Source organism: Saccopteryx bilineata, chromosome 3 (assembly GCF_036850765.1).
Source record: "Saccopteryx bilineata isolate mSacBil1 chromosome 3, mSacBil1_pri_phased_curated, whole genome shotgun sequence".
NCBI lineage: Eukaryota > Metazoa > Chordata > Mammalia > Chiroptera > Emballonuridae > Saccopteryx > Saccopteryx bilineata.
In genome coordinates, this window is record NC_089492.1 from 285,974,690 (window position 1) to 286,001,996 (window position 27,307).

Here is a 27,307-nt window from a genome sequence, read left to right on the forward strand (position 1 = left end):
CCCATTTCACTGCGCTATGCCAAAACACCCCGGTTCCTGTTTCACTATCTGAGATCTGGGAGCAGGTTAATTTCCATGACGAACTCCAGGCCACGTGCTCGGAGGATTTATCTAATTAAATTGATGCTTTTTTTCTAAGAAAGAAAGAGAGAGAGAAAGAGAGAGAGAGAGAAGGAAGGAAGGAAGGAAGGAAGGAAGGAAGGAAGGAAGGAAGGAAGGAATAGAAGAAAGGAAGGGGAGAAGGAAAGAAAGGGAAGGTAGAAGGAAGGAAGGAGGGAAGGAAGGAAGGGGAAGGGAAAGGAAGAAAGGGAAGACAGGGAAAGAATGATAAGAGAGAAGGGAGGGAGGGAGACAGATGAGCTGGAGGCAGGCCAGTGGTTTTTGGAAGGCCATGACGGAGTGGGGAGATGCTTGGTGCTGAGGTGGAGCCCTCTCTGGAGGACCATGTTTCCATCTTCTGATGCTTTTAGTTCATTTCCAAAATAGCTCTTGTGCTGCAAGGAAAACGGGTGGCTGGAGGAATTCTGGATCCTCCAATACAGTAGCCACTAGCCCATGTGGCAATTTAAATTAAATTAAATGACACGTTCAGTTCTTCAGCGAACTAGCCACATCTCAAGTGCTCCATAGCCACATGTGGCTAGTGGCTCCTGCATTGGGCAGCACGGTTAAGAACGTTTCCATCATGACGACATAAAGTCCGATTGGTTAGGAGGGCTGGGACCACAGGGATGACCTTAAGGGACAGCGATGGAGGTAGGGGCTGGGCAGCAGGGACAGGCCCACATGTTAAAGAGGGCTCGCTACCTGGTGCTAAGGCCTCTGTGGTGCTGGGGCTGCCTCTTCTTTAGATTCCAAGATTCCACTGTGAGTTTCCTCTCTCCTGGGGTAGTAGAGTTGGTACGGTGGGTCTAGAGTTAGGCAAAACGGGGTTTAAGTCTTTCTCCCATGTATGGTCTTTGTGACCTTGAGCAGGGCTCTTAACTCTCTGACCCTGTGGAGCTGTGCTAACAGTAAACAGTACCGGCCTTGCTGGAGGTCCTTGTGATCTCTGAGCTGATGAGCGCAAGCACTTCATATAGCGTTGGGCACCGAGCATGCCCTCGAAAAGTGGGGACCACCGTTATTATAATAATTATTGTAATTGTTGATATTATTTTCACAATGAGTATTGAAGAGCTTTCATGACTGCCAAGTTCTTAGGGACACTCCCTGATCAAATGCTGATTTCTCCATAATCAACCTTTGCCAGAATTAGTTTAAATGAGCCCCCACCTCCCCAATTCCTTTCTTCAGGGAACTTCCTTTGGATCTCTTCTTTCCATCTCTTCCCTGTCCCTCCTTTCTTTGGGCAAAAGGAAGAGTTGGAACTTCCCCAGAATTAACTGTTGCAGGTCCTTCTACTTGTGAGTCAAGGCCCCTACTCTGCCCAACACGTGTGTGCTCACATGTGCATGCGCGCGCGCGCGCGCGCACACACACACACACACACTCTTCTCCATTGGCCAAACTACATTTGAAAAAAACCCAAAGTATTAAAGTAAGGGGAGAGCAGATGTGGCCTTGGCAGGGCTGGCTGGCTAGGTTGTTCGGGACGAGGGCGGGGGCAGGGTGGTGGCCTCTGGGAGGGACGTGTGTGTTTATTCTCAGACATTGCCCAGTGCCCTGTGTGCTAATGTGGGGCTGAAAAGTCCCCCGTATTGTGCAGGCTCCTTTCCCCGTGAAAAGGCAATTGAGTCAGTGAGTTCCGAATGGATTGGAGCTGACAGTAAATGAGAATTTGGCAGTGGGTAGAAAACAAGCTCCCCACCCCCTACCTCCCACCCCCCAACACACACACACACACACACACACACACACACACACACACACACATGCACACACATACTCACGCCTCCCTAACCTACCCAGGCGTGCTTGGTTTTTAGAGGGGTTTTTGAAAAGAATTCCAGTTTCTTTTTGTGCGGATCAACATTATCAGCAGGGGCTCTACCCCAGCCTGCCCCCCTCCTAGGTTGCTGCAGCCCCCCTCCCTGTCGCCTGGGTGGCTCCACCAGCGATCCCGAACGAGTTAAGGGCTGAATCGACTCTAGACCCAGCTGTATGTACATTTCACTCTGGGTTCCTGAATGGAGCGATGTGCTGTGCTCAGCACGATTGGAGACTGTCTGCCCTCGGCGGCCCACCCGGCCCCCGCTCTGCTGGGCTCGCTCCGCCAGCTTTCGCGGGACCTGCCGCTGGCAATGAGGGCTCTGGTGCCCACGCTGTGGGGACCTTGCTGGGTGCCCTCCCCACGCCCAGCCTACCTTTAGAGACCTAGTTTAACGTTAAAAGAAAGGGTGCCCCTTTTTGAGCTGGCATCATCCCTGGTTTGCAAAGAAGGCTTGCAATTTCAAGGTTTTTGTATGCCAGGAGGGACCCTGTCCTCCTCCATGGCTCTCCTCTCTGCCGTATCCAAGCCAGTAAATCGGGGAATAGCTATTTACTTGTACCTGGCCCTTGCCAGTGGTCCCAGCTCCCTAGACTTAAGCGTCCTCAAGAGAGCCAGGGGGCGGAAATACTGCCACCTTGCAGATGCTGCTCCAGCACCCCATATGTGTAAAGTGACATCCCTTTAGCCTGACCGCCCGTCTTCTCTTGGTGGAGATGTAGAGCTTCTCCTCTTTTTTTTGGTGGGGGGGAGATAAGCAATAAAAAAGCACTCCTTTTGGCAGAGTTACAACCTGCTCTTTGGGGTTCACGTGTCACCGTGGCTGGAGCTGCCTATCAGGAGCCCTCTTCTGGGAAAGACCTGCTACCTGGTAGAGTGTGGTAGCTTTAGGAGCTAAGCTGGGAGAGGGGTCCCTGTGCAGAGGCAGCACAGAAAAATGGTTAAGTGCACAGGTTCAAATCCCCACTTCCTCGTTTATTAGTACTGTGACCTTGGGGCAACTGCCTGCCGCTTGGGACCCTCAGTGTCCTCCTTCGTGAAAGGGGTATAGTAATAGTGCCCACAGCACAGGGTTTCCGAAAGAGTAAAGTGAAATAATCTGGCACACAGTAACAAGGGGTAGCTATTATTGCTGCTATTGCTATTACTACTCCTTCTTCCCTGTCTGTCATCAGGAAAGCAGGATGGTGAGAGCTCAGGCCTGTCCCTGGTTTCAGGTCCCAGCAAGGCCAGCCTGGAGCCTGTGCCTGGAGGCTGTGTCCACCAGAATTCAGTAAGCAAAATTGCTGAACCAGCAAAGCAAGCGTGTCAGCCCAGCACAGAGCCCTGGAGGTAGCAGGGAGAAGGTGTGCATGCCCAGGACCGGGCCAGGACCCCGAGGTGGCAGCCTAGGGGGCTGGCCTGCCCAGCCCAGGGTGGAGCCGACTCCCAGACGCAGGCGCCATCTTGGTTTCCTCAGCTTTTCCTCAGCAGTCGGGAGTGGCCCTTGCCCGCCCTCGGGAGCAGGTGGCCTTTGCAGTCTGGCACCTGTTCCTGAGGGCGGCTGCCAGGGAGGTGCAAACCTGGGATCGCCCTATGTGCCCTCTGAGTCCCTGCACAGGCGGGTTTCCCCCTCCCCCGGAGGGGCTGGCCTGGACCTGTCTCCGTCCCCGTGGTGGAGGTCACAGAGGGGCTTGTCTCTCACCCCACCGCCCCCTCCCTCACCTGCCAGGTGAGTCCCAGGAGAGTCAGGACCAGGATCCTGAGGTCTTTGTGCTGGGGGCTCCCTTGGGGGCTGGGGATGGGCACAAGGAAATGGGGTGAAAGGATGTGGGTGAAATCAGGGTTCAGGGAGAGTATCTTTCTTCCTTTTGTCCCCATGGGGCAGCAGGCAAGCTGAGTTGATTGTACATTTTCATTTTATTAAAAGAGGAAGGAACAAGGCATCTACCGAGCAGCACCTGTGTCTCAGGTGCTGGGCTGTGACTTTCTGCAGGATCGGCAGACACGCGACAGGCAGAGGTTCGGTTCCCATTGTACCAGTCGGGAAGCAATGCTCAGAGAGGTTAAGTAATAGACCCACGTTCACCCAGCTGGTGACAGGAAAACCGGGGTTGGAGTGCAGATTAAGATGACTCTGAAACCCATGCTTCTTTCCGTGCTGTGGGGAAATAGAACTGCATTTCAAACTGTTTAGAAAATATATAAAAGGGGGGGGGGACATCACCAATTATTTGACTAAGGTAACACCGCCTGGTCTAATATTTAGTGTATTTCCTGCTGGTGTCTTTTTCCTTTGGCAACTGTTTATATTTTATATACATGCATTCTACGTAATTATAACCATAAGAATATGGTTTTGGTGGAGACCCAGGACAAGGTGGGAGGGTCTCCTGAGCTGGGGGGGGGGGCCCTCTGGGGAATGATTGATACTCAGCAAAATGGAAACCTGGTTTTGGCCCTGAGCCATCCTTTCAGTAATGAGGTTCCTGAAGTTGCTTTGGGGAAAGCAAATTGGGTGAACAGGGAGGCGAGAAAGACCCTCGCAGTCTCTCCTGGGTTGGTTTTGCTCCGTTAAGTGGTAGAATTTTCCTTTTAACTCACTTCCTTCTTGCTTTTGACAAATGGGGATATTTGTACCATTTTCCCAAATGACCTCCTCTCCTTGGGGTAATGAGAAAATGAAAGTCTTTGCTAAGTGCTTTGAGATATTCAGATATAAAAAAGAGAGAGAGAGAGGAGAGTGTTGTCATGGGCCCTTTGCTGCCAATGCGCTTTATAAAGAGGAAGTGCCGCTCATGGGGTGGGGTGGAGGTGAAGGTCGTGTGAGGATGAAGGCCATGGCCTCGGCTGGCCAGCCGGTGTTTCTCTCTGGGCACCGGGGCAGGGGCGATTGTGGCCCGCTAGAGGATGGGCAGGGTTCTGGTGGAGTCTCCGCCCATCCTCCAGGTACATGCTCCAAGCCCAAGGTGATCTGGATCACGCAGGCCAAGCCCCCACCTTGGCTAGAATCACGTGTATCATGATTCAGTGCATGGACAGGTCTCCCCCGGCCCACTCTTGCTTTATCGCGTCAGCCCAAGAATAACACGGCAGAAGAAATACCGTGTCACCTCTACGAGTAATCATCCTGAAGATGATTTTGAAACATGGAAAAATGTTTATTATGTGAGTGGGGGGGGGGGAAGACAAAACAAAACACCGAAGGCCAAGTGAGTGTTGCGAACTCCATGGTAGAAACTATATAAAAATCACAAATGCATACGAACAAAGCTTTGAAAGGCAGTCCTCCGAAGTGGAAATTACAGCGTTAGGGTGATGGGACGACGGTGATTTGTTTTTTATTTCACAACATTTTCTTTAAATTCTCCCCTATGATTAAAAACCAACAAAGCCAATGTGTTGGCCCAGTCGGGAGCCCTGGGGAGGGGGAGGGGGAGGGGGCGGGGCAGCACCGGGCAGGCAGGCGAGAGGACGCTTGTACCCACGGCCCCCGCAGGGTGCTGAGCTCACCGGCTGTGCCAGCCACAGAAACCTATGAGATCTCTAGAAGCTGAGGCGTATCGGTGACTCAGACCTTCGTGTTGTGCTGTTCAACAATAGCTTTTGTCCTTTGCCCAAAAGCCTAGGCCCAGCGTGTTAAAAAAAAAAAAAAAGAAATTATAAAATTAAGAGATAGTTTGTACTTTCCTTACCAGCCTGTGCCAGCTTCCGGCGCTTTATTTATTCAAGGTGGGGAGGCAGGGAAGGTGAGGTGGGGGTGGGGGACGGACAGAAAGGAAAAGAAAAACAAGGTAGAACTCGGACAAGGCCCAAGAAAGGTTTGAGCCTCGACAACAAACTTCCTTTTGTTTCTCTAGTGGGGAGAAGGAAAGGAAGAGAAAATGCTCCAAATAAAAGCTCCGTGTTTTGTGTGTAGGGTGGCTTCTTGCAGTGGGTTTTGCCTTTTGTTTGTGGGACAGGAAAGCTCTTTGGTGACATTCACCGCTGGGCCGGAATGAGATGAGGTGGGAGTGGAGGAGCCCAGGCAGAAAGGGCTGGAGCAGGGGCAGCCAGGTTGGGCTCTGGTGAACGTGGATGTTTCACTTGGTTGTTCTGGCCAAGAATGTCCAACTGCCAACAGCTTCTGCCCTCACTTTCAGTGAGGTTCAGAGAAGGTTCCTACTTCCTGGTGTCCCAGAGTGGCTTTCTTCTAATGGGACTTGGGATTCCTTGGGATCAGGGCTGAGGAGGAGTTTGCCTTGTCCCAGTTTGGACCACGTTTCTCCTCGTGTCCACTGGATGACGTTTTAAGAATAAGGTTCATGAAGAAAAATCTTGGGAGGGGGGAGTTTTGGGAATGGGATGTATGTGAAAGTGTATGAGTGATTGTGTGTGTGAGATTGTACGTGGTCGTGTGAGAGATAGTATGTGTGAGATGGTGTGAATGATCGTATGCGACTCTGTGGTTGTGTGTAAGACGGAGTGATCGTATATGGGATTGTGTGTGGTCGTGTATGAGACGGTGTGAGTGATTGTATGTGACTATGTGAGAGGCTGTATGTGAGATTCTGTGTGAACGATTCTGTGTGGCTGTGTGTGAGACTGTGAGGTTGTGTGAGTGATTGTGTGTGTAAGATTGAGTGATTATATTTGTGATTGTATGTGGTTATATGTGCACATGTCTCTCCCTTAGTCACTTTTTTCCTGTTGTATGTAGAAGCCAGGCTGAGTAAAACTCACAGGGCCTAACATCTGTTCTCTCAGGTATCGTCTTGTCTTCCTGTCCCAAACCAGCTCTCCTAGTGAACCCGTGAGGCCACCTGGACCCTGGACTGACCTGGATTCTTTCTGCAAAATTAGTTCAAAGGATTTTGTAGGAATAATCCAGGATCTTGGCAGTAGTTTGACCAGTATGAGAAAGAAGGCTTTTGAGTTAGAGGCAAAGAAAGTCGCAGAGGTCTGAGGCAGCCTGGGCTGGAACCCGGACACCCACACCTGTGGCCTTGATGAGGACCCCCTATTGTGGTGCTCCCCTGTCCCCCCTTGCCGAGGCCATCTCGGCAGCGGGTTCACTGTTGAGCTTCAGAGCTCCGGTAGCTGTAATGTGTCTTCATCATGACCACTCATCCCTAAGGAGGCAGCCCAGGGATATTGTGCCTGTTTTACAGATGAAGAAACAGGCCTAGATAGGGGAGGTGACATGTCCAAGATCACACAGCTAGTCAGCGACAGATTTGGAACTAGGACAGACAGAGTCTTTGGGCCACATGCACACAGGATCACCCCTCCACCCCCACCCCCATGGCCCAGGGCGAGGATGACCTGTCCCAGACAGGGACTTCTGCTTTCCTTCGCTTCCATGAGACAAAGGGACCCCTGGAGGATCAGGTGCTTTGTGGCTGTGGTTGGGGGTGACTGGTCCTCTGCTTTTAGGGGTTGTCTCTGTTGAAGAAAGAGCTCCCGCCTCTGTCACCCCCCAAGTGGTCCCTTCCCAGGGCCTCAGCTTTGCTGTCTGTGGATTAGGAGGCCCGACCTGGTGGTTCCTTGTCCCTTCCCACTTCAGGGTGGCTGAGCTTCCTGCCATAATCCAGAGTCCCCAGCTGTGCCATGCGGCAAACCCTCTCCCACAACCTGCCAAACCAGAGGTGCCAGTTTCCCCAGGGCCTATGAGCTCCCTGCCAGGGAGAACCTTTGCAGGCTGGCCGGGCAGGGCCCCCAGCCCAAGCCCCCTGCACCTACTTATTGATATCTGCGTGTCTAAATGTGCCTCATGTCAGAGCCCTTTGGCCTGAACTTGCCGAGTCCTGCGAGGCTGAGACAGGAGGCAATCACGAGCAGGGCAGAGAAGAGGCAGCCGAGGAGAAGGGTAGGCGAGGTGGTGCTCGGGGTGCCTGCCATCTGGGCAGGAGTCCTGGCTCCCAGCTGTGGGGGCTCTGGGAGGGCAGAGCCTGGCAGGGATGATTTTGAAGCCACTACTATGGAGATTAAGGGGATGAGAATGTAAATCTCAAGTAAAAAGGTAATTGAATGTAATAGCAAACACTGCTCGCTCTATGTTAATTTTAGCTCTTCCCCTGGATACAAGGCGCTGTATTAGTGTTTTATTACCATTTTGTTTGCACTAATAAAATAGTAAAATTTATTTCAAGGAAGTTGAAGGATGGTTTTACAATGCAAATTTGAAGAAATTGGACTTTTCATTTATGCCTCTGCTATTTTAAACTCTGACGGGTGTAAATTAGCTACAGAGACCGAGCAGACCCCACTGATGGGGATGGTCCAGACTAGCTCAGGGCGGAAGGCAGAGGAGGCTTCACGGAGAGGCTTGGGTGGGGGTCTGATTGGGTGGGATGGGGTGATGGGTGCGGTGGTGTCGGGCAGGAGTGACTCTGGTTGTGGGCAGGCATGTCATACACACATACACACACACACACGCCAAGCCTGTGGGGAGACATGTGGCCACAGACCTCAGGGATGTGCCTTTCTTCTCTGCCCTTTGGCCTACTCCCTTCCTGTCTTGTCATTGAGCCTCGATAAACCCGCTGAACCCCCAAGGGAACTGAGTGACCTCTTTCCTCTGCTCCTATAAAGGAGAGGGGTCGAGAATAGATGTCCTGTCCGTTCACACACACACACACACACACACCCTTTTAAAAGATTTTATTTATTGATTTGAGAGAGAGAGAAAGGCGAGGGGAGCAGGAAGCATCAACTCATAGTCGTTGCTTCTCGTATGTGCCTTGACCGGGCTTCGAACCAGCAACCTCAGCATTCCAGGTCAACACTCTATCCGCTGTGCCCCCACAAGTCAGGTCGTTGACACCCCTTCTAAAGGGGCTGTAGTTTGCCGGCAATGACAGGAGCCGAGAAGAAAGAACTTGAGCCTAAAAGAAGCTGGGGAGAAAGACCCAGGCCGGACACCAGTCCAGCAGAGGTTTGCAGGCGTGTTCCCCTTCTCCGTTCTGCCCTCTGACCCGGACGCACTTGAGAAACTCGGAGTAGGACGTTTCCAATAAACCAGCATCCCTTCAAGTTGGGCCTGAATGGTCCCCTGGTGTGCTAGTGTGTCCATAGACGAAAAGGCTAGAGGACCGATTTACTATTGTTTTTATTTTTATCCAGTTGTCTAAATTTTAGGGAATTGGATGATGGCCTAGGAAGGTGAAAAAGAGCCCGGAAAGGGGTGATCGGAGAGTTTCATATCGAGTTTTGGGAGAAGAATTCAGGTTGGTTCTTGTTTTATCCAAACCGGTTTGTTTATCTCTAAAAAATTATCAGCGGCAATGGCCCGAAGCAATGCATTGGGGGACCAGCTTCCAAAGGCAGGGACCCGAACAAGTGTTCTAATGTCTGGCGAGGTCGGCAGCATGTACTGCCCAGGGTTCTCTGGCCGCCTGCCTGGTGCGGGGGAAACGGTGAGCTGGTGGCACCGGTTTGCCGCCCCAAACCCAGGTCTTGTGGGGTTTTTCTCAGTGTATTCCCTCCTTTGGGAGGGTTGTGTGTGTGTGTGTGTGTGTGTGTTTAATTTTTTATTTATTCATTTTAGAGAGGAGAGGGAGAGACAGAGAGAGAGAGAGAGGAGAGAGAGAGAGAGAGAGAGAGAGAGAGAGAAGGGGGAGGAGCTGGAAGCATCAACTCCCATATGTGCCTTGACCAGGCAAGCCCAGGGTTTCGAACCGGCGACCTCAGCATTTCCAGGTTGACGCTTTATCCACTGCGCCACCACAGGTCAGGCTCTGTGTGTGTTTTTAATGTAAAGATTCAAAGCGTTGATGCTGGCAAGGCCAGAGTTGAGAAATTGGAGGAGAGAGTCTGGGCAAGAAAGTGGAGCAGACATGGTGGCAGGAGACACTGGAGGATCCCCTCGACTGCTGACGGTGTGAGCTCTAGCTGCCAGCACGCTGCTTGTGGGCGGGCAGGAACTTGGCATCAAGGCAGAGGAGGGTGGGCACAGGCTCCCAGCCTCTCCTGGTGGCTCTCCTCTAGCGTCTGTGGGGTCAGGTTTGAGGCCGACTTGGGTCGTGGGAAATACACGAGGGTCAGGCCAGCCTCCAACGGCAGGGCCAGCACCCACGTGCTTATTGTCGGAGCAGGAAGTCCTCCATCTGGGCCTCTTGGCTTCCTTTCGGATCAGGGGGCTGTGTGTGTGTGTGGGGGGGGATTTCTTGGGATCGTGGGTTTAGGAAATGTACAGAAGGCAAGGGAGTCTTCAGACCAGCCCCGTGACAAGCCAGGCCAGGAACCTCCTTCCCGCTGCTGGGTACCCAGGAGACCCTGGTGGTGCTGGCCCCCTAGCTGAGGGGACAGAGCAGGAGGGTCTGAGGCGGGTGGACGTGGGCAAGGCCAGGGAAGCTTTGCGAGTGTGGCTGAAAGAAGCCAGAGATGAGAACATTTCAAAGTGGTGCGCCTCTCAGCTTTTGAGATGGTTTCCGATGCGCTGAGCGCGGGGAAGTGCATTGCGGCGCACTCATGGACTTAGAGGGTGTGTCCCAGGCGGGCGGGGGTCACACCCCGGGTGCATTTCAATCCAAAACTGTAATTAGATCAAGGGACAAGAAGAAATGGGCAAAGAGGGTTAGTGCTGTGGCCCGCTTTGGCCTGGTGGTGGAGGTGACATCAGGATTGCCTCTTAGGCTCTACCTGTGTTCTGGGATCACGGGGAAGGTGGTCCGCCCCCGAACAACTGGGACCCCAGGCACCTCCGTTCTACTTGTTGACTCTTATTACTTTCAAGTTTCTTCATTGCTTTGGGAGAGAGAGAGAAATCACTGGTTGTTTCACTTAGTCATTCCATTAGTTGGCGCACTCATCGGTTTCTTCTCTGGGCCCTGACCAGGGACTGACCCCATGACCTTGGTGTGCTAGGACAATGCTCTATCCACTGACCCACCTGGCCAAGGCCTACTTGTCTACTCTTAATGCTCCCAAGTCACTTCTGGAGAGTTGAGGCCCCTCTGAGAAGCCCTAGGGCTGCTCCCCACCTTCCTGCTTCTTCTCAGTGCCTGTGGTCACCCATCTGCTCCAGCTCGGGACAGAAGGATGCTTCATTTGGAGTGATTTGACTTTCTTTTTGGCATGGGGCATGGGTGTGTGTGTTGGGGAGAGGATGACCCAAAAAGACGCCAGTGGATTGCTCTCAAAGGTGGCCGCAGTAAGCCTTGGAAGCTGCCTCCCCCCGGCTGCTTTGTGCTGTTTAATAAGGGGGACCCATGGCCTGGTCTTGAGCATGTCCCCATTTCCCCCTTTAATTGGGAGAAAAGGTTACTGAAACGCTTAGGTCTTTGGCCCTCAAACCTCAGACCCTCTCTCTCATCCCGTCAGGCCCCCTGGGGTGTGACGGGGGGCATCCCCAAGTATCCTGAGCCCCTTGCTCACCTTCCCTTTCCCTTCTCCCTGCCCCCCTTCCCTGCACCTGTCAGCTGTTTCATTGACTGTCTGGCTTGGCTGCCACCCATCCTATCCTCCCAGGCCAGCTCCGCCCCCACCCCTCCCCCCCAGGCCCACACTCCCTCCCTTCCTGTCTCTGCCCACGTCTGTCTCTACCTGCCCGTCGCCAGCACACCTGAGGATCCGAGTCTGCCTAACGGAGTGCGGAGATGGCTCAGGGTGTTTACCAGACAGCAGGGATAAGGTCTTAAATCCTGTTGCTGTCTTCCCAGGGCCAGCTTCCTCAGATGGTCTTCCAAACTCCTAATCTCAGTGCCCACATCCCTGCCCAGCCCATGTTTGATGGGAGCTTTCCTCTCTGATTGAAGCTGAGATGGAGCAGGATCTGTCGTGGGCTTGGGTCTGGGTTCCCACCGGTGCATGATGACATGGAGGTCCAGCCCTTCCTCTCTGCTTCTTCCTTCCTCTCCTCCTTCCTTTCCTGGGGAATCTCAGTGAGTGGGAGCCAGGATCCTGCCACCAGGTGTGCCAGAGCCTTCTTGAGTGCCCCCACACCTCCTGCCACCAGTGAGGTCACGAGGCCGCCTGCGGTAATGTAGGGGAGGGGGCGTGAGATTGATCTTAGTGGCAGAGGCAGAGGGGAACCCCGCTTGAAGATGGTCTGAGGTGGGGATGAGCAGGTGGACGCCAGCCCTTCCCGATAGCTCCCCGTGACAGTTCTTCCCACTCAGAATACAAATGACCGCTGCGGGGTTTTGCTCAGGGGGCCGAATACCCTGGCTCACCCCAGGAGGGTCCATAGAGCAAACCTGCTCATCCATGCTGGCTTGGCACTGGCTCTGGGGATGACAGCGCAAGGGAAATGCGCTCCTGTGCGGTGCTCAGGGTGGATGACCTGCCCTCTGTAAGATGGCCTAGCCCCCGGGGTGACAGGAGAGCTCAGGTGCTCCCCAGGGAACAGGGACGTCGAGGCACTCTTGATGCGGGGAAGAGGCGGCTGGTGGGGGCTTCCTGTGGGGCATCAGGGCTTGCCCACCCTTCCTGGGATGGCAGGACTGAACACAGAATAGGGAACTCTGCCCCCTCCTCGCGTTCCCTCCCCGAAACTAGGCTAGAAGAGGCAGATTAGCTTACTTCCCTGGCTCCCCACACTGGGAACTCGCCACGAGGGAAGAACAGGATTCTACACCAATGGTGGCAGTTTGGCCAACACTGGGGGCCCGAATCTACCCCTCTGGGTACTGACGGATGTGTCCTTTCTCCAGGCTGCCGTGTGACCTGGACAGACCCTTGTCATTTCGGCTTCTCTTTCCCTGGCTCCTTCTCCTCCTTCCCCCAGGCAACCAGAGGTCTCTTGGGTTTCACAACCCCAGGGCTTCCTTCTCCCTTCAGGTCTCCAGCCCTCGATCCTGCTCAGGCTCCCGCTGTCCCATGTCTCCACCCGCTCACGGTTGCCTTGGCAGTCAGCGTCGTCGCACTGGGCTTTCCTCTGTCCCTTCCTGAGCTCGGGGCACTCACAGGAGTAGAGGCGTCCCTGGGACCCAGCAGAGAGGGGCTGGAGAGCAGAGGACGGGCCGGAGGTGCAGCCATGAGCTTCAGGCCGTGTCTTCAGCCAGGACCCTTCCCGCCGAAGCCTCTGTCATCGCACGAGCCCGGGCTCCTGTCGGGGTCCTGGCTGCCAGGGTTCCTGATTTTATTTGGGGCTATCTTTTTCAAATATGTGTGGGGCAAGGATTAAGAGGTGAGAGGGAAATAAGGGCAAAAAACGCCTGGAAGGTGACAGTTGGGCTGGTGAGGGGGAGGAGGAGGAGGAGGAGGAGGAGGGGGAAGAGGGAAGGGGAGGAGGAAGAGGGAAGAGGTGAAATTAATTCATTAGAAAAACTTGTTTACTGGCTTTGCTCAGGCGCCTCCATTTTAAAAGTCTACGTTTACAATAAGTCGCTAATTAAAACACAAAATTAAGCAACAGCTATGTTTTTTTTTCCCTTACACTTTAATTGCGTGATTTTTTGTGATGTAATTTCTGGAAACACCCAGCGTACCTCACAGGGCTGATTGTTTGATAAACCAGAAGCACCTGAAACCAACCCCCAAAATAAATATATAAATCCAAGGGGAACTTAAGGCAGATTGGAAATGGCGGAGAACTGCAGACAGCAGGGAACCAAAAATCCATAAGAATAATAAGAAGAAGTCTTGTAAGTAAGGACATTTAACCTGCCTACCCCCCCCCACACACACCAGAACAATCTGTGTACCTCAGAGGGGAAAGCAGCTGAAATGGACACTAGACCCAGTGGGGGTATCGCTTCCTGTCCCCAATGTCCCAGTTGGTACTGTAGATAAAAAGCAGAAACAACTCGGAATCTTCTCTGACTCTCTTGCTAGCTGGGCTCAGTACCTGCTGGGGTGTCTCCTTTCTTCAGACCTTTTAAGAGAATTCTCCCCCTCTCCCTTATTAGGAATCTCGATGCAATCCCAAGGAGGGGGTGGTGAACAGGGGCAATGACTGTCTCTCCTGGGAAAAATCCAGCCTCTCTATGTCCACAGAGGGCAAGACAGCGTGCTCCAGGCTTGGGCAGCTGGCCCGGAGCTCCTTGGCCCTCCTGGAAGGTGGTGAGAAAGTGTGGTCCCAGATAAGAAAGGTATGCGTTGTCTTTTGCAGACAGACCCATGACCTGCTGCCTTTTTCAAGATGTAGACCTGAATGATGATTGCAAAACTGCTGAGAAACCTGTCAGGAACCGACTCCAGGGTGGGGCTGGAAGGAAACTAGGTCCACTGGTAGCCCAGCTGCTGGAGGATCCTAGGCCCAGCATCCTCCGGGGGCCCTGGAGCCTCCTGAGTGCTGGGCATTTGGGCAGGAGGATGGGGGACAGAGGGACTGTGACCACACTGCCTTTTCCTTTCCCATACAAAAGCCAAAGGCTCAGTTGGTCAGGGACCCCAGTAACTTCTCTATACACTCCTCTCCTGGGGAAAAAAGATTTGCTGCTTTTTAGGGTCTTTGAAAAAAAAAACACACACAAAAATTTTTTTCTCCCACCTGACCAGTGATGGTGTCGTGGATAGAATGTCATCCCTGGACACCAAGGTTGCCGGTTCAAAACCCGAGGTCGCCAGCTTGAGCTTGGCATCACTGACTTGATTATACTGACTTGAGCATGGGGTTGCCGGCTTGAGCATGGGGTCGCCACCTTAATCCAGAGGTTTCCGGCTTGAGCCCACAGTTGCCAGTCCAATCCCTGGTCAAGGCACATACAAGAAGACATCAGTGCACAAAGCTAAGTGGAGAAACTAGATGATGCTTCTCTCTCCCTCCCTCTCTCTTCCTCTCTCCCTTTCTCAAAAAACTAAAAAACAAAAACAATCTCCCTGATTATAACTTATGCTTATGACTCATTGGAAAATACAAAGAACTGTGAAGAAAATAATTTTAAAATATGTACTGTCATTGCTAAAAGTATGGGTTAGGCAAACAGAGAGACCTGGGTTCGTGCCCCAGCTCTGCCTCCCAGCGGTGTGACTTTGGGTGAGTTGCTGGATCTTGGCTCCCTCCATAAAGCAGGGAGAGTGATCTCGCAGGGTGGCGAGGATTCAGTGTGATGCTCTGTGTAAAATCCTGAGCACTGAGCCTGGCACACAGTGCACTTACACATTAGCTATTTCTGTTATGATAGTTAATAATGATTATTTCACTGCATTGAGATCATAGGCTTTAAAACTTTTATTAAGAATTTTTTTTTTATATCGATGAAATTCTCCAGCTAACCCTGTGCTGTTCAATACAGTAAATAGCCTTTAGTCGCATGTGGCTATTTAAACTTAAATTAACTACAATTAAATAAAATAAAAAATTCCGTTCCACAGTCACACCCGCCACGTTTCAAGTGCTCAGTAGTCACACGTGGCCAGTGGCTGCCTTACTGGACAGCACCAAAATGTTCTTTGGGGTAGCATTCTAAACAATGGCTTATTCTGAGCTTCTTCCCATTAGTTCCCGGCTTCCCGTAAATGTCTGTTAATGGCTGCATAGTAGTCCATGGTGTGGCTGAATTGCACTTCGTATTGGTTTGAGTCTTTGTGGCTGGGCTGTTGGAGCACCCTCTGGGCTCTGACTGGGCCTTGCCTAGGTTACCCTTCCTGCCACTGGTGCTGTGACCCTCTCTGATTGGTGCACCCTCCTGCAGCAGGGGATCCTGGGAGGAGCTGATTGGCTTTCCAGTGGTGCCAGGGCAAGGGGAGGGGCTCTGTTTTCCTCCAGTCAGCCCTGGAGGACCAGGAGGCGGCTGTCCCTCAGCCTGGCTCATGAGCACCTGCCACCTCGCAGGGCGGAGGCCAGAAAGAAGCGCATGCTGAAGGTGGCAAAACTGAGCAAGAGTGACCCACCCTCCACTGAGGCCCATCCCAGGAGTCCCCAGGGCCTTTCTTGGTGGGGAGTGAATGCCATGGTGGGGGTTGGCCTGGCTCCCATGACCTGTGCAGGCCTCCCGATAGAGCCCTTGGGAGGGTCTTCAGGCTTCCAGAAGGGCCCCGACTGAAGACGGTTGTGAGATTCCAGGGCGGGGGTGCTAGGGTCCCAAGTCGGGGGTGCAGCTCCAGGAAGACTTTGCCATGTCGGGTGACCATCCCATGGCTGGGGTTGGCAGAGGGGGCATCCAGGGTACAGGGGCGATGCCAGTGTGGTGACCCGAGTCTCTTCTCTAGCTGGGCAGCCCACACCCACCTTGTACAGTCGAGGGCAGAGCTCTGGGTGCGGGGCTGTGGGCAGGACTGGATAGGGAAGTAATCCCCGGGGCAGTGGGCAAGACAGATAGGGAGAGCCGAAACTGGACCTGCTGATGTGGTCCTTTCTGCTCGCAGCGGATCATAAAATATGGCTCAAATTTTCATTACGGGCTCTATCGATTATCTTCTGGGATGGATGAATTATAGAGAACATTAAATTTTTTTAAAAAAAGCAAGTGAGAGGAAATATCTGAATGAGTCGGGGTGGTCGATGGTAGAAAGGGCTGAGCCACCAAGCCTGCATGGCCTCTGTCTCCGAGCAGGGTGAAGACCAGACCACACAGGGCAGGCAGCCTCTGATTCCAACTCTTAGCCTCCCAGGCCTCCCTGGGCCTCCCTGGGCCTCCCTGGGCTTGGCCTTGCAGCGGAGAGGCCATGGTTCTCCTTGCTACGCCTGCCCCATCCTCTCCAGGCCACTGCCTAGGTTCTGGGGAGGCAGACATTTGAGTTATTCACAGGGTTCTGACCCAGAAGTGGGGACCTTTCCCAGGCTTTAGGCCTCTGTGGCTGGGAGCTCTGTGGGCCCCAAGCTCAACTATTTTCTCTCCAGAGACCTCCTGATTCTGAAGATGCTCCCTGGGCAGAGGGAAGGGTCAGAGGACATCGTTGGTTTCCTGGGTTCCTGGGGTCAGGACTGGGACAGGAACTCCTGAGGAATGTGGCCACCTGGGCCACCTCAGTTTTTTCCTCTTCTTGTTCCTTCCATCCGCTGTCACTAGCTCGGAGGATTTCCGTTTTCCTTTATAAGCTTGGGGAAAATGTGTGTGGGTCCCACTGCTTGCTGTGCATCTTAAGTCAAGTCAGAAAGGGGAACCTCCTGAAAAGCCATCAGTCCCTCGCTTTCTCCCCACCCCTTCCCTCTCCCTCTCCTTGGGGAGCATTATAATGCATAGTATCAGGCCTGGGTTCAAATCACTTCCGAGGGTGTGACCTTGGGTGGGTTACATCCTTCCTCACTGGATCCTTGTGATTACATGTATTAATGTATTAAAATCCTTAGTACTACCCCCCTGCCCCCCCCCAAAGTCCTTAGTGCTTAATAAACATCATTCCTCCTCTACTGTGGCAGAGCCTGGGGACCTTTTTCTCTTCCCTGCATTTCGCCTTTTTTGATTTATTATTATCGCCGTTTTGCAGATGGGAAAACTGAGGCACAGAGAGGTTGAAGTCAGCCCAGGGTCACACAGCGTGTAAATGACAGAGCCAGGATTCATACCTGGCAGTCTGGCTCCGAAGCTTGTACACTAACCCACCCACTAGGTTCTGCTGTCCCAGTGACTGGTGGGTTGCCTGTATGCTTGTGCCTGGTGTGTGCTCGTGTGCGGGTAATAGCCCTGCCCTCGTGCGGGTCTCAGGCCGACCCCACTTCTGACCCCTCCACACCATCGTATGTGGCTACCTCGGGTTCAGCGACCCCGTCGTTTTCTGGGGCCCTGGGGCCCTGCTCTGGGTGGAGCTTATCTCCCCACCCCCTCACCCTGGCTTCACCTAGGCTGCTGTGAAAAGGTGGTGGTTTCCATGGATACCCGTCTCCCTCTAGCGACACGCCCTTTTTTGTATAACTCTGTTCCCTGGAGTTGATTGTTTTTGGCACAGGGCTCTGTAAACGCATCCAACAATTAAAAAGGGGGAGGGGTGGAACAAAAGGGAGACAGATAATAACTGTGGGGTGAGTGACACACAGGAGAGCCTCTGGGGGTGTGGGTCCCCCTCTGTGTCCCCGGGGCTGGCAGCAGGACAGCCCCTTATGCGGACAGAAAGGCCACCTAACCAGCTGGCCCGGAGTTCTGCTTGTGGAGTTCTGAATTCCCTTCCTTCCGTCGGAGCTGTGTTCTTGCTGCATTTATCCCTTCCTCAGAAATCTAAAGGGGCCCGGGCGCAGAGCCACCCCAGCCATCTCCAGAGGGCACCTGAAGCCAGGAGATGCCAGTGTGGACCCATTTGCATATTTGCTGCCCTTGTTTTGGTTAATTGTGTGTGTGTTTGCTCTGTTTGTGTACCTGCCATCAAATACCTACCGCGCTGGGCGTACCCGTCGGAGGCTGTGTGAGGTCACTGATGAAAAATGCAGTGAAAAACACTTTCGTGCCACAGCACATCATGTAGGATTTTTGTATTAAGATGTGGATTTTTTTATTGTTTTTTTTTTTTTTTTCCTTTTCCATACAGGCCTGGAGTTGGGCAATGTGCACGTCTGTGTTTTTGTTTTCACTCCGGGTGGTTTATGAAATCTGCTCATTAGGGCTCTGTCCTCTCCCCACCCCCGGCCTGCTCTTCCAGCCCTTCGTCCTCTCCGTGTGGGTCTTTTCCCACCACCTCCCAGTGTCTTCTCTCCTCTGGGGAGGTGATGGGTGCCCTCCCCCCAAAAAAAACACACACACTCACCCAGGTGAAAGCCGGGCTCCTGCGGCCCTGTTCCCAATCGTGTTTCTGAGGCAGGTGCACACTGCGGTAGGAGGTCCCCATGCTTAGCTGGAGAGAAAAAATGGAAGTTGTCCCATCCCCGCTGAACCTCCTCACTTAGAGTGACACTCTCCTGGGTGGCCTTCTTGTCCCCCTTGAGTCAGAGGACAGGTGGTGAAGGACAGCTCAGCCCCTTCGCTGTCCAGGAGGCCATGCCCACCGCTGATACCCCACTTACCAGTAGGTTTCAGGGTTCTCCTGCTCACCAGGTGTGTCCCCAGAGGACTCGCCTTCCAGCACTTGGAGCCTAGCCAGAAGGGAGCCCCCAGCATAGCCTTTGCCTCCCGTGCCCCCCCCCCCACACACACACCAGTTGTGACTTCGAGTGCTGTCTTGTGGCTCTGGGATCTGATGGGGACTCGTTTGGAGGGCAGACCTGAGATTCAGGAGGGAAGTGGCATTAGCTCTGTGTGGGTGCTGAGACCCTGGCTGGGGACAGAGAGGAACTTCTGTGTGAGTTGGGCCTTGGAGCCCATCAGCCCTGCAACACTTTCGGGCTGTGACCTTCAACAAGTTACTTTGTATCTCTGTGCCTGCCCTTCCTAATCTGTCTACAGGGGCACAATCCTACCCCCTGCGTGTTGTATTGTAAAGTTTCCGTGGGATCACTTAGCATGGTGCTGGGCGGATCGGAGGCTACAGTTAGTTAGCACACTTAGCTTTCACTCAAGCCTACCGGCTGACCACCCCTCCGAGTATGCCCTCCGCTCCCAGCTTGCTCCCTGGCACATAGTAGGCACTTGGTCAGTTCTTATGGGCATCAGTTGGAGGAGGATCAAGTAACCAAGCAGCCCCTTTGAACCTGAAAGTCATTAGTTCCTGGTGCTAATGAAGGAATGGGGAGAGACCTAGATGCAGGCCGGGGCTTATGGGAACTGAGCAGAGTGGAGCGTGAACGTCACCAGGGAAGCACTCCGCTGCTTGGGCCCGTCTGGCTCCGACAGGACATCGGGGTCTAGTGCGGCCCTGCACACGCTCCCGCTGCCCATGGTGGGCCCGCTGTTGTGCTGAATGCTGGGGACGCCCAAATAATGAGGACCCGGTCTCTGCCCCCGAGGAGCTGAAAATCCAGAGGCAGAGACAGGCTCGTGAACAAATGACTTGAGCCTGGTGTGGATTTCAGTGCCACAGCGAAGGACGCGTGAGTTGCAGAGTAGAGGGGCATCAGGGCCTGCTTGGGGTTGGTGCTGGAAGGTGACCTTGAAGAGACTCAGAAGCACAGGGAGGAACATTTCTGGAGCACTGTTAACGCCTCACAGCCCGGGTTGGTCCCCCACCCAGCTGCTAGGTCGGACGGAGGGTGGCAGGCACTGTCGCCCTCTGACCCGTGAGGAAACTGGGTCCTAGGGAGAAGGGATGGCTCGTCCAAGAGCCCACGGCCATTTGAGGTGGCAGACCTGGAACTCGGAGCCATGGCTTTTGATTCTTGGCCCAGTGTTATTTCTATAACTGCACGTGGCTCTCACAACTTCACCCGGAGCTGCTGGCCAGAGAGCTCCGTCCTCTGGGCTCTGCACGTCCTGGCCGGGACTCCTGCTCCTGCCATGGCCCCGGGGCCTATACCGTGGGAGGGCCCATCCGTGGAAGGCCCCGGGGCCTGTGCCCTGGTTTGGTAAATGGGTCAGGGCACTTGGTTGGGGACAGTCCCTGAGCGAGGCCGCACCCTGGCAGGGCTGGAGGATGGCAGGAATGGGGAACACTGAAGAGGAGAGGAGGAGGAGGAGGAGGAGGCGGAGGTGGCCTGGCCACACCCTTTATTCAGTTGCTCCGGCTGTCCTGGGCATGTCTCTCCCTCAGCTGAAAAAGGCCAGGCCAGGGCCTGGCCAGGGCCCGAACACCCTTCCCCTGTGACTGGAACTCGCTTCTGAGCTTGGGGACCTAAGACCCTGGTGTCATTAGTGTTCACCATTCATGTGTGGTCGGACTCAGGTCTCGCCAGCTCCTTGCCATGGGTCAGGGAGGTGGGAGTGTTTCTCTGGACCCTCTCTCTGGGGAAATGTGTATGCCTGGGAGGGCCGAGTGTCAGCCACCTGGGTAAGGTGCTGGCTGGCAGGCGGGGCAGGGGTCATCCCAATGGGTAGAGAGCTATAGGTGGTCTGAAACACCCCTTCCTCTAGCTGAGAGGTATTTGGTTGGTGGGTGGGCTGCCCAGGACTTTGGGGAATCTGGACCAACAAGCAAGGGAGTGTCAGAGCCTGGAGGAATGAGTCTCCCAGTGGCCCTGAAGTTCCCATTAAAGTGTTTTTTCCTCTTTTTTAAAGAAAAAAATATTCCCAAACTGGAAAACAAAGGAAATCCACTTCCCCCAAATCACACGAAACTCACATTAGGGGCCTGGCGGGAATCCATGGAAACCAGGAAGCCCGCTGTTAACCCTGTGTGCGGCTGAAGGGTGGGGTGGGAGCCAGCCTGATCCGAGCCCCAGACCACTGTCCCCAGCCCTCCCGATGGCGTCCCCCAGGGAGCTGGTCTCGGTGGCATGGCCCCAGAGCAGAGGTGGGGTAGAGCCAATGCTGGAAGTGCCGGCCTTCAAAGCACCAGCTCCCCTTCCGCTGGTGACCCAACCTTGGGAAGCAGGAGAGGAGGGGTTCGTGTACCTCAGGGAGGCCCCTGGGGGATCCAAGGGCTGGGCCAAGGTGGAGAACCTGCTGGGCAGCTGCCCACACCATGCCACACTGTGGAGTCAGGGCTGAGCCCACTCACACGCTTCAGGAACACATAGGCGCTGTGGATGCTGCAATTCCCCAGCCAAGGGGGTGGGGGCGGGGCGGGGGGGAGGGAAGGGCCGGAACTTCAGCCACCTTCCTCCCTGCTGTCAGCCCCACAGGCAGGGTGGGTGTGACAGTGGTCAGAGGGCCCCAGGGGCTCCTGCACCCCACTCGACACATCTAGGAGGCTGGATTGCCAGGCCTGGGAGGTTGGGCACCCAGGTGGTTAGAGTGTTCATGTATTTGCACACATATGGACTAATTTTTCTCAAAGGGCTGAAAATATTTACAGGTTTGAAGTTGAAACACAAACAGGAAAAGCCCTTTAAAAAGTGAGTGTAGTGGATATTCAAAACAGGAATCACCATGGAAACACCACAATATTTGCTTAAATTGATACAAAGGTTGCCAGTAGCAGGGCACCAACTTTCTTTGGTCACTTTTTTTCTTTTTTCCCCAACACCTATAACAAATGACCCTCGGCAGCCCGCTTTCTGGGTGTGTGCACACACCGTCTCCTCTCTTCTATGAGGTGAAACCGCCCAGTACCCGAAGAGAGGGGTGGGGAGGAGAAGAGGAAAAACCAAACCCGCCATTCTGAGTAGCTGCAGAGACACCTGTTGATTCCATTTTTAGAGATTCCCATAAGGCCAGCAGGAGGTCATGGGAGCAGCTGGGAGCTAGCTGAGGGAAAGTCTGGGGGAGCCGGAGGCTGGGGAGCCCAAGGGTTGGTTCGGTTGCATGGCTCTGGGTCCGATCTGGTTTCCAGTGTTGGCTTGCTCCACTGCCAGGCTGACCTTTCACCCCTGGGCCGAGCCTTGGGTGTGATCACTTTGTTGCTACCTGAGTTGACTCCTGACTGGTCTATTATTGTTTCTACGTGTTTGATTTTTTTTTTTTTTTTTTTTTGGTTAGGTGTGACAACTCTGTAGCAATTGGCCAGTAATTGTGCAAAGGGTGCATTGGCTGTAGGGTCAGGCATGGCACTCAGCACAGCAGTGCCATCCGCTGACTGGCAGGCAAGTCTGAGAATCTCTTATTTTGCTGGCTGGTTACTGAGTGAGATGTTGGAACCGTTCCGGCCTGCGCCCTTCCTCCCCCTGGGATGGATTTGTGGGTCTCAGCTGTAGCCTAACAATCCATTTTCCATTCTTATTTTGGTAGACAAACAGACCTCGCTGACTGAAGGCAAAGACCCTCTCCAGCCCATCTGCCCTTCCAGCTGCCTCAGCTGTCCCCTCCTGCAGAAGGGGTCCTACAGCTCCAGTGGTGTGCTTTGGAATGGACTTCAGACCCCGGCCCCTTGGGATGCAAAGGTAGTTGCTCCTGATCCCCAGGACGTCACTGGGAAATATGGGGATGGGCCGTGGTAGGCCTCTCCCAGTGGGCTCTCACGTGGATGGCGGTAGGTCAGGCACCGTAGGTGAAAAGGAGAAAATGTAAGGTTGAGGAAAGAGCCTGGGACACCTGCCTACCAGCCCTGGCTGGGCCGTCTACTCATGGCTTTCTTCCCTCTGGATCTCGGGTCCCCATCTGTAAAATAAAGAGCTTGGAAGAAGTGACCTTTAAGAGCCCTGACAGTGCGACCAATGTACGGCATTGAATGGGGCCAGCAGCATACAGGTTTTCCAGGGGAGGCCTGGGCTTCAGCGGACACCACTCCTGGAGCTGAGCACCAGGTCATTTCTCCATGTCATCTCTGAGAGCAGTCGGTCCAGCCTCTCTGCATGTCCAATGGCTGCTGCTTCTCTCTGAGCTCGGGTGGGCCTCTGGCCCAGGCAGGACCCGCCTTAGAGGAGAAGCCACAGGTGTCCTTAGATCCAGGCTCAGAAATTATCCTTTGCCTTAGGAAGGTCATGTATGCCAGGAATGCGTAATCCAAGGGGCTGGTACTGTCAGATACTTACCTGCAGGATTTAAATGTGGTTTTTAGGGTGAGGATTTAAAACATGGCAGGTGACATATCACGTGTTGGTCATTATTCAGCGTTCTCTTAACATCCTGAGGGAGCCTGGCCTGTGGTGGCGCAGTGGATAGAGCGTCCATGTGGAATGCTGAGATTGCCGGTTCGAAACCCTGGGCTTGCCCGGTCAATGCACATATGAGAGTTGATGCTTCCTGCTCCTCCCTCCCTTCTCTCTCTCTCTCTCTCTCTCTCTCTCTCTCTCTCTTCCTCCTCTCTAAAATAAAATCTTTTAAAAAAGGAAAAAGATCCTGAGGGAACCAGCCTAGAGGGGTTGCGTGTTGATGGGCAAGGCCTTGGGGTAGGGGTGGGACTGAGGGCCTAGGGGATGGCTGGGAGCCCACGGCTGAGCGCCACTGCCCTGGTGTGTGCCAGACGGGAGTCGGCAGAGCCAGGTCACCTCATTGTGCTCCTGTTCCCCACGGGCACGGCAGGCAGGTGTGTCCGGCCCCATCCTCTGTGGCCTGGCTCCACACCTCTGGACTTTGAACTTGCCGGGAAGAAGCCCTTGCAGAGATGATGCCTTGGTGCCCACTGGGGTTTGAGATGTTCCCAAAGTTGTAGGCCAGCTTCATTTCAGGCCGTGCCACCTCGGTCACAGAAGTCTCTGATACAGCCCAGGGACTTGCAAATCGGATGTCACTGTGGCCTTTGGTGGCCCGTGGCGGAGCAACCACGTAACCATGTGGCTGAGACTCTTCGTCCTGGCTTCCAGCGTGCAGCCGCATTCCAGGGATTGGTCTGTCCTCACTGAGGCTGTGCCGCCGCTGTTCCTGGTTGGGAAGGGCTAGGGGGACTGTGAGGATGCATGTTGCCATCTTGCTGGGTTTCGGCACCAGCGCCTACCCGTCTCTGCCTTCCTGGGCTCTTCTTGCCAGACTGCTTCCTCGATGAGCACAGGTCCTGGGACGGCAGGCCCATGCCTTCAAACCTCTGGGTGGGCTCCCCGCTTGTGCCCTGGATGTGAGCACATTGCCAGTGTGCCTGTGGCCACCCCGTCGAGGGAGAGCGTCTGCCTGTGGTGTTCTCAATGGCAGGCCTTTTGTTTTCTTTGTTCCCTTGGCAAAACATGCCCATTCGTTTTTTCCTTTCTGAAGTTTCCACTCAGTGCTGCCTCCCAGGGACCATGCAAGCTGGGATTTGCACCTGGCACCAGATACAGGCTCCTGAGTCCTCTGGGACCCCAGCATCCTCGCACCAGCGGGCTTGGGCTTCCCAATGAAGCTTGGGAACTGAGAGGGCTCTGAATGTGAATGGGACTGTCATGACCAAGCCCATCCTCACTCACCCAGCCCTTCCCCGGTACGGGGTCCCCTGTGGCAGGAGGGCCCCATGGCCTCAGAGGTGTCTTGCTGTATGACACAGAAGTGCGGGCGAGGGGCTGAGTCTGTGCTTCTGCCTGGTCCACAGGCCTAATCCTGTCTAGTTCAGGTTCTTCCCGTTTCTGGCTATGCCACAGAAGATTTGTTTGTATTTATCCTTCCGTTACGGAGGGCCTGGGGTCTGCAGCTCACTGGGGATAGAGTGAACAAGACGGCCCAGGCTCTCGTGGAGTTCTGGTTGGGTAAGCAGACGGCAAACTAACCCACAAGAGAACAAGGAAGCCGTTAGTGCAGAATGGCCATGGGGTGTGACGGTGCGGGAGGTGACAGGGCCATCAGAGGAGGTCTCTTAGAAGAGGTGACAGCTGAAATCAAAGGATAGGAAGCGGGCATCCCACCTAAAGGGGTGGGTGGAAGACTGTTCCACTCAGAGAGAGCAGCTTGTCTGGAGTCCCGAGGTGGAGTGAGCTCAGTACTACTGTGAGTGGAAAGAAGGTCCTGGTGCCCGGGTGGTGGGCAGGCTGGGGGCTGCGGTGCACGCGGCTTAGGCATGCCAGGGAAATTTGGGATTTTATTCTTTGGGTGACACAGAAAGCTGCTTGGAGGGCTCTTGAACAGGACGGTAGAGTGATTTGATGTTTGTTTTGAAAAGATGGGTGGATTGGAGGTTGGCAAGGGGAGGGAGGGAACAGGAGGCCAGAGGGAAGGCTGCTGCAGCCACTGGAGAGCCTGACGTGGGAAGGTGGACGTGGAGAGCAGCGGGCGGGGTCCGTGTATTCAGAGGGAGAGCCAACAGGATGGACGGAAAAGACCCCTGGGTGACTCCAGCATCCCAGGCGAGTGACCCTCATTTTTCTCCTCTCTCTCGTGCCCAACAGTGCCAGAAAGGACTCATGGTTTTCAGAGGTTAACATCATGTGGACTAGGGGAAGACGCACCATCCTGGTTGCTAAGAAAGCTTGTTTGAGTGGGTTAGGCATCTCTCTGTCAGCGCCATGTGGAGGGAAGGCCAGAGGCCTGCTTTCTCCAACACTGTTTTCAGCAGGGATTTCCAAGCTCGCTGTCCTTTGTCCCTGAGACTGCACCAAAGCCTGTTTTGTGCCTTTGCTCTACGTGTTCTGTGCAGGGTCTGAGGCTGGGCCTAGAGGCTCATCTATACTGGATAGTTCCTCTCATTGTGGCTTTAGATGCGATCTGTGTCTCAGGGGCTGAGCTCCTGTGTGTCTTCTCCCCTGCGCCTGGACACACAGACCCGAGCACTGGGTTTGTCTAAGACCTCATCTCCAAGGGGCCAGCTCAGCCTCCAACCTCAGCTCGTGGACAAGGGATCCTAGCAGTCTTCCCACATGGAAAGTCTTTGCACAGTGCGTGGTGTGAATTGTCATAGGTACCCCATCAGAAATGACCTGGGCCACTGTCCCATTCTCCAGGGTGTCTGATATGGGGCTCCATGGTCCTAGGTCCTGGGGTCACCTGTTTGGGCCAGGACAGAGCAGGCAATTCCAAGAACGATGCTGTAACAACAAAGTGATCCCCAACCCAACCCTCCCCCAGCAAGTGCCGTATAAGCCAAACAGCAAACCAGAGGTCTGGCTGGAGTGAGCATGAAGCCGTCCCAGCCAGCTGCAGGGGCCCCAGTGAGTATCCACCTACACTGGCAACATATTCCCAGCCATATGGGCCAGGTCGGTCCTCTAGGGAAGCTCTGGGAGGCCTGACCTCCCGGGGGAGGGACAGGAGGGAGCAGGCTAGCAATGTCTTGCAGGGGGTAACGGGGAGGTCCTCAATGTGCAGCTGGTGTCTCTGTCTGGCTCCAAGGAGGGTGTCAGCCTGTCTTCTTGGGTGTGTCTGCTGGCATCAGAACAGTGGGCTGAGCCCTGGGGGCGGGTGTGTCCGGGTGGGCAGGCGCGTGTGTCTGTGCATGCGCGGGAAGCTCTTCTGCGTGCTGCCTCCGTGGCCTGCACTAGATCCGCGGCTTTCACTCATAACTGGACTGGACAGTCTAACTCCACCCTCCAGGGCTTTGATCGGATGTGGGGCTGGCCACTCTGGAGCACACGGCCGGGGTGGGGGTGCAGAGGGACGGGATCGGGAGAGGGAGGTGCTGGCTGAGGGGAACGGGGACCCAAGTCCTCTGCTGCAACCCCCCCACCCCGGCCCCGAGGCAATGCTGTTTTTGGAATAAAGCGGACCCCAAGGTCGCAGCCCCTTTAGGGTGGAGACATGATGGGGAGATGGTTTGGGGAGAATTACTGATCCTCCTGATTTCTATCCTGTGAGACTTCTGCCTGATGTTACCGACACCCCCGCCCTGGGCCCTGGGCGGGGGGTGTCCTTCCTCAGTTCTCCCTCGTGCCTTCCTCCTTAGCATCATCGGGAAGCGCCTGGGGTCCACCAGGCACAGACCCAAAGGGATGGGAGTTGGGAAGGCCAGCAGCATCTGCTCTGCCTGCAGTTACCCAGGATCCACTTTTTATTTGGTGACTTGGTTTCCCGAAAGAGGACAGCGGCCCGTGGCTCTGGGAGGATTGACGTCTGGGGAGAGGCGTGTGTGCCCCGCTTACACAGGGGGGACTTGCTGGCATGGGAGAGATTTTACACAGGGGTGGAGCCCTGGTGGCTGCACGTGTGTCATCTTCTCTTGTGGATAATTAGGCTATTCCTACTCGGTCTTCTCCCAACTTTCTAGAACAGGGGTTGGGAACCTTTTTGGCTGAGAGAGCCATGAACACCACATATTTTAAACTATAATTCCGTGAGAGCCATACAACGACCCGTGTACATT

At 54.3% G+C, this 27,307-nt stretch overlaps 1 protein-coding gene across 5 annotated transcripts in view; it reads left to right on the forward strand.

Annotated features, from left to right (window-relative positions):
• The window catches only part of CASZ1 (castor zinc finger 1), a 150,580-nt gene that overhangs the window by 10,737 nt on the left and 112,536 nt on the right, over nt 1–27,307 (forward strand). For 2 of the 5 annotated variants that reach the window (XM_066270456.1, XM_066270457.1), the window contains exon 2: nt 22,402–22,553. The gene's annotated coding sequence lies outside the window, so the exon portion shown is untranslated. Of the gene's footprint in view, nt 1–3,529; nt 3,642–9,098; nt 9,118–21,945; nt 21,965–22,401; nt 22,554–27,307 lie in introns of those variants that run through there. The other 3 variants (XM_066270458.1, XM_066270459.1, XM_066270460.1) reach the window with 3 other exon arrangements.